The following is a 12,168-nucleotide window of genomic DNA, read 5'->3' on the forward strand; positions in this document are numbered from 1 at the left end:
ATTATTACTTCTTGACATGCTTAGTTGATTACAGATTACTGATAAAAATTGTAATCAATCTATATTAGAATCTTCATCAAAGCTCTAGAGGTGCTTTCTTTTGCTTGAGCTGGTATTTTGATTATAAGTTTATCTGATTAAGATACTTGGTTAAAGTTAAATATCCACTTTAGCCTTTGGTGATAAAGTAAACCATGTTGGTTTTGTAATTAGTTATCTTCAAACAACTAGGGTTTCAGCTGACAAATAGCTAAGACCGTGGCTGACTTCATAAGTACCACATGCTTCTTTGGATTTTGGCTAATTTGTAGGAAAATGAAAAAGGTTTGAATTTCAAAAAATTATAATTTGAAAAAAAAAAAAATAAATAAAAGTAATTGAATTTGCTGGGGGTGGGTGGGTTTGAAAATGAAATAGATAGAATCTGTTGTCTAGGCAAAAACAGAAATTAGTAATATAGTTGAATTTTTATTTTATTTTTAAAAATTTTTATTTTACTCTTTTTTGTAAGTTAATCCTTATACTATGTTTTTTTATCTTCACTATATATTTAATGCTTTGCTGTCACTGCGCCTTGTGGCAAGCTGTACTAAGAGATGTATAGCCTATTTATTAAATAATAATAATAATAATAATTGTGACTTTTGCTAAATCTGTGAAGAATTAGAAGAGAGAAAAAAGAAGAAAAAAAACAAAAACAAAAAAATTAGCTGTTATTTTGTCTTGGTTATAAAATACGGATGAGTCGTAAATTTTCTTTCTTTTAATTTTAAATTGTTAACATAATCACTTCATTCAAAAGATACAGCTACACACTAACCATTCAGACACTCAACCTTCTCCCTGGCCAAATCCTTTAATACCAACAATGTTTTTGAGTTAGTGTACAATTGCAAGTGTTCATTGGCCTTCTGTTTCAAAGCATGTCCCATTATTGATTTGTTTTTACTTTACAACTGATCGCCTTATCATCCTTAAACACCAACACTATCAATAGTTGTTGTTTAGTCTCCCAAGTCAGCTGTGATGAAGCTGATCTTTGAATCAAAGGTAGTCCAGCCATGACCATGCTCTCTCACTCTCTCTCTGGTTTTTTTTTTTTTCTTCTATTTTTCTGTTAATATATATGATCTGGAGAAGGAAAGGATGTGTCTAAGACTTTTTACTGAGTATATATAACTAGAAAGGTTATCTTCAGACTGACTGGGGACCTGGCCTGGATGCTTACAAAAGTGCACTCTGCTAAAAGCTAACAAAGGGGCCGGCCACGTGGTGGTGCTAAAAACTAGGCAACAGATTAGGATTATCTCAGACTACATTCTTTAATGTGTCTTTCTCTTTATTAAAGACTGTAAGACCTGACCTGAGAGAGATTTGGCTGCTATTTCAAGCAAATTCAGTGATCAAAAAGAGGCTTCCTTGGCTTGATATCACTGACAACATTTTGGTTTGGCTAAAAAAACATGTTTTATAAATGCTTCTCTTTTTTTCTCTGGCTGATCCTTCTGTATTCCAATATCTGTTGACCTATTGGTCTTAACATTCTTCTCTTACACGGGAATAGTTTGTCTTACTTTTAAACCTTTTAATTTTCATTTTAATTTTGTATCAAAACCTATGTAAATAAATATTTTGTAGATAGTTACATTAGTGTATTAAAATTTTTCAATTTCCTTTCAGTTTTGCTTCTTTTTTTTTTCTGCTTTTATATTAGCCATGAAGTAATTTACTCTCAGCGTTAGATATATTTTTAAAACTATCAAAATAATTGTGAATGCTTTTTTTTTTTTGATTGCTACATTTAATCTTTCTTTCTCTTCACATTTCTCTGTCTCTTCATCCCCTTTTCTGAAGTAAAGCTACATATAAAAAACATTATCTTTGATTTTTCTTCCATGTCAGAATCCAGTAAAAAGTTACTGTCTCTCTCTTTCTTCCCCCCAACCCCAAATCAGTGAATTTTTTTTTTTCTTTTGTTTGGTTTCGAACTTTGTTCATAATATTGTGCATAGGATGAAATTAAATTAGCTACACATATGTATCAATATGTTAATTCAGTTTTATTGAAAGAAACGTATGTAAATTGACTTGATTTTTTAATAAAAAATTTATATATAGCTATATTATTACTTTTCTTGAATTCTATAGATCACTGTCAAGTTTCACTTGAGAAATGGTTTCCTAATGTTTTGAGTCAGATCATTGTTTAGATGGTTTAATGACCAAATAATAGTAAAAGTAGTTATGTTTTCCTTTTTTATAATACAGAAAGACACTTCAAATTTATTGAGAAGACGTGATGTTTATGTTTTTCTGAAAAAACAACCCATTAACAACTTAAATGAAAATTGTCAAAACTTGTAGAAACCAGGTTGTAGATTGATTTGTTTGGTACTTTTGACCACATGCTGACATTTGATTACAAGAACCACAAGAATAATAATAATAATAATGATTTCTTAGATTGGTACTAGCCAGTATATATATAGGAGAGAATTATAGTTCTATAGTAGATTGAATTATCCATTATGAACACATGTTTTATTGAAGTAAAGAGATTTGATAAGTGGCTAGTTAGCACAATTGTTAGAACATCAGACATTGATGCTTTGCAGTATGTGTTGTGTATTCCAATTTCTCTCTTTATCTCTCTCCTTGTGCTATGCTTATTTCATAAGCATCAGCAATCATGGACTTCCATATCAAAAAATAATGCCTCGTGATTTTTCCTGGGAAAGATAACAACAGTGGTTTCCCATTGCATTCTGCCAGTTTATTTAGTTTTTCTCTACTAGTTCCATACTTTTCCAAACTTACCCTTGAAACACAAAGCCTATTTAACCCTTCATCAGTGGCACTGGTTCACATGATATCAGAGCATATTCACAGACTGGTGGAGTGTGGGGTGGGTCTGTGTGACACATGCCTGACTGTGAATCCTCCTCCAAGTCTTGTATGTCTTAGCCTCAGGAGTATCTTCTGCTACTTGACCTTTAACCAGTGCTTTTGACAGGTGCTATCACCCTAGGTTAGAATGAACGTGGGAGTAATGGTAACTAAGGGGTAACTCTATTCTCCCTAAAACCCCATGAACTTTCAAGATGTATCCTCACCTCTGGATGTAGGTTTGTCTTGTCCATGCAGATGTGATGGTCTTGTTTCTATCTAGTGGACAAGATGGTGTCTAATAATAATAATAATAATAATAATAAACTGTTTGAAGGCATTGGGTTATTACTTTTATATTGCCCCATGAAAAATTCATGACAAGCATTGTGTTCCAAGGAAGTCACCAGATATTGTCCATCAGTCTGATGGTGCTTTAAAGAAAGAATAATTTGAACTCAGGAAGTAATTTAATACTGCAAGGCATTTTATTCAGGCATTCCTCGGTTCCTGATGATAATAATAATTCTTTCTAACTTTGGCACAAAGCCAGCAACTTTAAGAAGAACGACTAAGTTGATACTGTCAGTTCCAATACTTGACTGGTACTTTATTTTATTACCCTTGAAAGGGTTAAAAGCAAAGTTGACTTCGGTGGGATTTGATCTGAAAATGTAAGGAGCAAGAACAAATGCTACAAAGCTTTTCCTATGAATTCTGCCAGCTTTTATTTCAAATCTTGGTACAAGGATTAGAAGTTTGTGGTAAGGAAGCTGGTCAGTTTCATCAATGCCAAAACTTGACTGGTACTTTCTCAACCCCAAAAAGATGAAAGGCACAGTTGACTCTAGTAAGATTTGAACTTAGAACACAAGCAGGTGGAAGAAATATGACTAAGCATTTTGTCTGATGGGCTAACATCTCTGCTGGTTTGCTATTAATGCTTCCTTACATTGGCACAAAATCTTAAAATTTACTACTGTTTCTGAGTTTGTTGACCCTGGTCAAGCAAAGTTGATCACTGCAGTATTTGAACTCCAAATGTAATGGGATATAACTAAACACCACAAGGAATTTTAACATGGTGCTCTATCATTTGTGTCATTCAATAATGATGTTCTTTTTTTATTAATAAACAACAATAATAATAATAATGGCCAAAGATGATAGGTATTGCACCAGACTACATGTTTTACAGTACTTAGTACCATCCTTCTTGGTTCTGCATCTATACCTTGCTATAGGCTCCCTTTCATTTCCTTATGAACTGATACAGTATTTCATCAGATGCAGCTCTCATCATTATATTGAACTGGCAGAATTAGAAGAGCATCAGACAAAATGACTAGTGGTAGTTTTTTCTATGCTCTGAGTTGGAATTCTGTTAAGATCAACTTTGCCTTTTATCCTTGCTGAATCAGTGGTGTGAAATATTCATGTGTGGTCTTGTGCCTATATTAAAAATCATTATTCTTCGAGGAGTTGTACCAATGTGACAAATCCTTGTTATTGTTTTAGTATTTATTGTCCAGATAATCACGTTACATCTTTGATATTTTTATGGTATCTGGCTAAATCAAATGATTTACTGTTCAGTTTATTTTCTTAACCCCTTTGATACCAACCTGCCTGAGACTGCCCTTCTTTCTTTGAAAAAAAAAACTCCCTATTTTAAAGGGATCTAAATCAAAACCTCTCATTACAATTTCATGTTAATTTATCTTCCAAACACAAACTTAATAATCATAATTACTTCAGTGTATTTCAATAGAAATATGGTAACAAAAGGGTTAATTCTCTAAAGTAGTTTGAGTAACAGTTCCAGATAATCAATTGACAAATATGACTCTCTTGTGCCTAGTCATGATCTATCTTTCAATACAGGTTGTGTGGAATGTGCAGGTATGGCTGTGTTGAGATTACTTTGCAAATGTGGTTTCAGAATCAATCCCACCACAGGGCACTTTGGGCAAGTGTCTTCTATTGCAGACTTGTGTTCACCAATGCCTTTATAGTAAAATTTTGTAAATGAGTTCATTGTGTGTGTATATTAGTGTATGTGTTTGTTTTGGCATTGATATTGCTTAGGCAGTCGTGATATCTATCTCACATAAACAGTGTATCTTGCAGGTCAGCAGTTTAATATGTGAAGACCAGAGGTATAAAGTACTTTACTAGAAAACAAGGGTTAATGTCAGGAAGGACATCCATCTATAGAATACTGCTTCAAGACGTCTCATCTACTCCATGCCAGCATAGAAAATGCAGATGTAAAAATGATGATGATTGAATGGTTAAAGTGGTTGACCTTGACCACATCTGGCTAAATTATACTATAGCCATTGAGGAAGGTACATAACTCTGTTTACAATTTAAAACACTCTACTATTACTTCATAACTGAATTGTTAGTGCCTAAGTAGGGCATTTGGGTATTTTGCTATTAAATCAATGCTCAGAGGATGAGGAATAACCTTCTATCCCATAAAAAACAAGCTCACCTCTATGCAAGTATCAAAAACAATGTAAAAACAGCCCAAAATTTTAAAAGAGAAAAATGACAATTTATTGTCTGAAATTTTGCATGGAATCTTCTAAAACTCAGAATGAAAGTTATGTATTTGTTAGAGAATTTCCTATATGTTTGCTATTAAAAAAAGGATAATTCTATTGTCTACTCTTCTAAGGAAACTGAAGTAAGATATTATTGTCTAGTTTCATCTAAATTTTTTTAGCTTTAAGCTATTGTTTAGCTATTTCAACAAATCATTTCACCTGTTATCATTCTGGCTTTTATTTTTAACACAGTATATCTAGAATTACATTATCCAATGTGTTCGTTTTTACAAAACAAAATTAGGGAGTGATTTGAGGGTTTTTTGGCTGCTGATTCAAACTGAGTGACTATGAACAGGTTCCCTCATTAGCTCGACTAAGCAAGAAGTCATATTAGGTAGCATTTTCTCTCTCTCTCTCTCTCTTGTGAAATTTCATTATTTAATATCATTATTATGGAAATAATTGATTGGTGGGGCAGTCTAGTAGAAGAAAATCTGTTTGCGCCATGAGTTTCATCCTTGACATAACTAGAACCGCATCTCAAAGGCTGGCCCTTCTCTTAGGGCTACAAAATACTTCAGCCTCCAACAAATGCTGACTACTGACATTCCACAAAGCTCATGTGAGGCCCACAATGGTGTATTGCTCTCTCATCTGGGTACAGTGCTCCTGTTGCAGACAGATATTGTAGACCTCATCCAGAGAAATCCCACTTGACTGATTGACATACAATTACTCAAGGACACACTGGACTCTGGTCCAGAGGTTTACTGTTCCCTCTCTCTGTCACTTCTACTGATATTATAATGGCCTTTACTTCTTACAACTGGTTGATCTTGTTACACCTCCACTCAAATACTCACCTCTTCTCGGTGTTGTGTCCACATACTCCAAGTCTTGTACTAACCACTTCACCCAGTCTTGCTTCCTCAGAACATTAAGTTTCTGGAATTATTTTGCAAAAGCCATGCATACTGACCCTTTCTCCTGACCCAGCTGCAGCTAGGAAATATCTAAAAAATTGTTCTTTAGTTAGGAATATGGTACAAGTGAAAAAGACCAACAGTAGAATTAAGTGATGCAACGATAGAATTAAGAATGCTGGATAGGGGTGGAGAGATAAGGCTAGTGACTAATTCACTCACTAAAGTTTGTTGTTTTATTTGGAACCCCTCCTCCATTTCATGGATTGAGTAGAATCAAGTAAAGCCAAAAGAATTCTAACACTGGTTCAAGGCTACATGTTTTGGGAAAGGGATAAGTTGATCCATGTTTTATTGAATGTGGCAAAATTTGAACTCACAGCATCAACTAAATATCTAAAGGCACTTTGTCCATTTCTGACAATCAACAACCCTAATGATGATTCTTTTTACTGTAGACACAAGGCCTGAAATTTTGTAGGAGGGGGCTAGTTGAGTATATGGAGAGGGCAATCTTTTCTAGCTCAGCATTTCACCATTTGTTACAGTCTTTTGTTATCTCCGTCATGAGGTTCAGCTTCTTGAGGTTAGCCTTCACCACTTTTTCCCATGGCTTTCTCAGTCTTGTTCTTCTGCATGTTCTTCCTTTTAGCTTGCTCTGCACTTCTTAACCCAACTCTTATCCTCTATACACATCACATATCCATAACAGCATAATTTCTTTTTCTCTTGCACACTACATTTCATATTTCTTATATCCAGCTTCCCTCTTAACTCATTTGTGCTGTCATTTATACACAATAACATTACACACCCAGCGTATTTACTCTGCTTCTTTCCACTTTTCACATGCCCGCTGATTTCAGAGCTTGTGTTTTTGCTACCATGCAACATTACACTTCATACACAAAGTATAAGATACAATCTTTTCTTCACTTGTAGAGAGAGAGAAAGAGAGAGAACTCCATTTTTGCTAGTAGAAGTGATAGCTCCCTAAACTTATTTTTACCCCATTCTTATCCTGGTAACTATGCTTTCAGAAAACCCGATGCCACTGTTAATTAAGTTGCATAAGCAAAGACAGTTATTTATTGCTTCTAAGAAATCTTCCAAATAATTTAAATGATTTATTTCAAGTGTGCTCCCACTGTCATTTATTCACATACCTCTGTAATATACGAAGTTATTCTTCTATATCAGCCTGCCTGTGATTCCATTTCATCTCTTGATCACTCATAGTTTATCCTTGATATTCAAATTTCCTACCTACTGTTTTTGTGCCAATTGAACATGGCCATTGCCTTGATAGCAGTTGTGGTCTTGTCTTCTTACCTGCTATCTGAATACAAGTATATAAAATATACATTTTGTACGTCACATGATCACGTGACCAACTGCTACACATTGCAGTCACACATCACTGGTCACAATGCGCTTTGCATCGTTTTAGCCATAAAATGATATCACCCCACTGGCTAGGTGAGCAGGCCAACACTCCCCCTTGATCGAAAGGGGACTGGAGCAATGTGAAATGAAGTGCTTTGCTCAAGAACACAACACACCGCCCGGTCTGGGAATTGAACCCACAAACTCGCGATCGTGAGTGCAACAGCCTAACTACTAGGCCATGTGCCTTTACATGTACACACACACATATGTATATATGTATGGAGGTGTATATATATATATATATATATATATATATATATATATATATTGAAAGCAGTTTGATAAGTGCTGTTGCACAAAACTCTCTGCCTTTAAGCCACTTTGTAACTTATACGAATAAAAATTTAAAAAACCTGTGTGTATGTGTGTGTATTTCAATTTACAAATGAAAAGAAAAGCATTCGAACATATAGGGTTTATTCATTTGAAACTGAGGTTTCTCTGTTGCTATTCTGAGTTTCCTTTCCATTCCTTGCGTGTTACCTATGGTAAAATTTAAGTGGTAGTGGAATGAAGACTTGACATCAAATAAATGAATATACATATATCTGTACACACATGCATGTTTGTGAGTGTATGTGTGTGTACATATATATATATATATATATATGTATGTGTGTATGTGTATATATATATATTTATATACTTTTACTTGTTTCTGTCATTTGACTGTGGCCGTGCTGGAGCACCACCTTAGAGGGTTTTTAATCGAAGAAATTGACCCCAGGAATATTCTTTGTAAGCCTAGTACTTGTTCTGTTGGTCTCTTTTGATGAACTGCTAACTTACAGGGATGTAAACACACCAACATTGGTTGGCAAACAATGACACACACACACACACACATATATATATAGATACATACACACACGGCAGGCTTCTTTCAGTTTCTGTCTACCAAATCCACACACAAGGCTATAGTAAAAGACACTTGCCCAAGTTGCCATGCAGTGGGACTGAACCTAGAACCATGTGGTTGGGAAGCAAGCTTCTTACCACACTGTCATGCTTATTTTGGATTCCTTAGTCTTGCTGAGAACAACACTACCTCTCTCATGGAGATGCTGTGATAAAATGCACCCAGTATGTTTTTTTTTTAAATGATTAGCCAGTGATCAAATGAATTGTAGGAGCAAAGAGAGCTCTTTGGTCTTACTTGAGACAAGGTGACCTCTCTTGTTCTGGTGTGCAATAAAATGCACTCAATACATTCTGTTAAGTATTTGGCAATAAGAAAGCCATAGAAGATATGCAGTAAATGGAATTTATGATCAAGACCAAATCTAGGAGCTTAGGAATCCCAAATAAGTATGACTTATTTCATCTTTGATGATTGTCTAATTCATGCCTGCACAGAAAAGTGTATGATAGATGATGATGATGTATACATTTCTGTGGAGACATTGTATATATACATACATGCACACATGTTTATGTGTACAAGTATTTGGATATAAATATATGTATGTGTGTATACAAGAGTATATGTAATTTATATCATTATACACACCCACACATGCATGTGTTTGTGTGTGTGTGTGTGTTTTAAATTTTTTATCCATACTTGCTCATATTCCTTAAATAATGAAATCAAGTTCATAGCTAAATTGAATATTAAAAATAGGATGTTTACAGTTTCTTTTCATCTCTCAGTTATTTTCTTATTGAAGCCTGTATTATTTATAACCTACCTATGTTTGCACAAGTCATAATATTTCCCCTCTCCTGTTGTTTTGGGGGACAATGGGTCATTCTTGTTTTCTAATACCCAACTGTCTAGCTGGTATCTGTTTCCTTACGACAGTTCTAGGGATGTGTGTACTTGCGCATACATCTCCTTGTTTGTCATTGTTCAAAAGTAGACAGCAAGCCGTCTGAATTGTTAGCATGCTGGACAGAATTCTTAGTAGCCTTTTGTCTGTCTTTATGTTCTGAGGTCAACTTTGCCCTTCATCCTTTTGGGGTCAATAAAATAAGTACCAGCTGAGTGCTGCGGGTCAATCTAATTGATTTATCCACTTCCCTGAAATTGTCAGCTTTGTGCCAAATCTTGAAAGTCCACTTTTCAATGCCAAGATGGATCAAACAGAATTCATTGAAGGCTCCATTTTCTGTTACTGGATGCCTTTCCTGTCACTAACCATTACCTGCTTCCTTCCAAACAAGGTAGTACTTCTCCATGGCTGGATATGTTTTCACAGAAGAATGGAAACAAACGACTCTGCATGCATGGTGGTAATGCATGTTGACATTTATCACGTGATGTTGAAACAAGGAGACGCAATCACACCAAACCCCAACACACGCACACATATACATGCACACATACACACATGCATACATACATACATAGATACATACATATGTGTGTATAATATTTTGGCTTTCAGTTGATTTCTTTTTTGCTTACCAAATAAGAACCGTTATTTTTTGGCGTTCTGGTCTTTAGAGATTTACGTTTTTGTTATTTTTTTCATTATCTTTGTTTCTGCAAAATGTCCCTGCTGCTAAGATGCCAGCAAGTATTTTGAAATATAATATTAAAAATATTTTATTAGCTTTAAATACGCTGGGCAAAACTTTCTACAAGAAACAAAAAAAAAATAATAAAACAAGAAAAAAAGAAAAACAAAGCAAAAATATATATAAAAAAAAAAACAAAGATTAAAATGAAGCAAAGAAACATATCAGTTGATTTTGAAATATTGTTTTATTTTGCTGTGGGTCTTTGCTTCTATTATAGTTATCTCCTAAGTAAATTTCCACTCACATCCAACTTCTCTTGTGCTGTTATACGCTTTTCTTTATTTATCACAAATGAAATAAAGGTTGTGTAAGTCATGTTACCGTTTTTTTTTTTTAATTCCAACTAATTGGCCGTTAGTTTTCCAGGAATTTCATACACCCACTTCTCTTCTACATCCTCCATAAAGGCATTTGTTGTATTTTTCCAATCTTTAACAGATGTTCTGTTTGGCTTGGCTAATTTAACACTCATCTCTGTAAGATACTTGCAACAAACAAACAGACACACACCTGCACAAAGACCTACACTCTCTTAACCAACATCTAACACCAATATAATAAATGAATTTTCAAGCATCAAGACAACAATATATATTTTTTTTTTTTTTTTTTGTACATATGACCTCGTACAGGCCTTGATCTGTTAAACATATCCAAGTTCAGTTTAAAACGAAATGTAAACCAGAACAATTTAAACCATAAGATAAAAACTAAACCACCACTACTTTTGTTTTTATTTGGCCAGTGGTGTTCTCTGTTTCACTGTAATACAGTGTAAATAAATTGTTTTTCATCATCAAATAAACTTAATAAATATTACTGAGTTGTTTGCCTTAATTTCTGTTTGATTTGTCATTATTTATCTTTCTTTTCTGTTATCTGATGGTTTGGGAAAGCCTAATGATGAATTTCATATCATGCTTGGTCAATAGAGACACTCCAAAATATGTTTTTTGTGATGTGTATCTCGGGGCCCACCACTGGGTCATGTCCTTGTTGAAGTGTGGTGGCTTGTATGTCTCAACAACTGAGAGCTATAGCAGTAGAGCACAAATTTCTGGTAGGGCTTCCTATACTTGACAGGTTAAAGGGTAGAGGTCATACTAATACAGACAACCTTTTATCAGAGTTAAAAATGTGTTTGCATAAGACCAACATCCCTGTCTAGAAAAAAAGCAAAACTACAGAAGCACCAAAGACAATTCAAAGCTAACAAGACCTGGGAGAGGAAGCCCTCTTCTCAGGGAAGCTTATGAAATAGCTGGCAGTGGGATACTGAGGAAGAGCTGAAAAAGCAGGGATTCAGTGGGAGAGAAGCAAACAAGACAGCTCAGAATCAAGGACAATAGAGAATAGTTGTTGATGACCTATGCACCATAGGGCGGAAAGGGCTTAAGTGAAGCAAAGTAATCTCAGGGCAGGTGGGCTTCTGACAAAATTATTTAGACTCAGTCCTGCAGATTAAAGCATTCACCAGTTGTACAGTGATACTACATCTGTTATACCACTACATTAGTAAGTGTTTTTGATACTGTGGCACACTAAGTTATTTTGAAATTAACCTTTTTGTTATCAAGCCAGCTGAAACTGCCTCTGGTCCTATGATACAATCCACTGTTTTAAAACGATCTTATTTAAAATCTTCCATCAAAATTTCATGCTAATTTATGTTTCAACTGCTAGTATAACGACAACATAGTTATTTTACTAAATTCTTCATTATTTCCAAAACTTAATTGAAATGAAGACAGTGTATTTCAACAGAAATAAAATAATAAAATGGTTAAATGTTATAATCATGAGTATAGTACAGTAAGAGTTACAGC

This window comes from Octopus bimaculoides, chromosome 4 (assembly GCF_001194135.2).
Source record: "Octopus bimaculoides isolate UCB-OBI-ISO-001 chromosome 4, ASM119413v2, whole genome shotgun sequence".
NCBI lineage: Eukaryota > Metazoa > Mollusca > Cephalopoda > Octopoda > Octopodidae > Octopus > Octopus bimaculoides.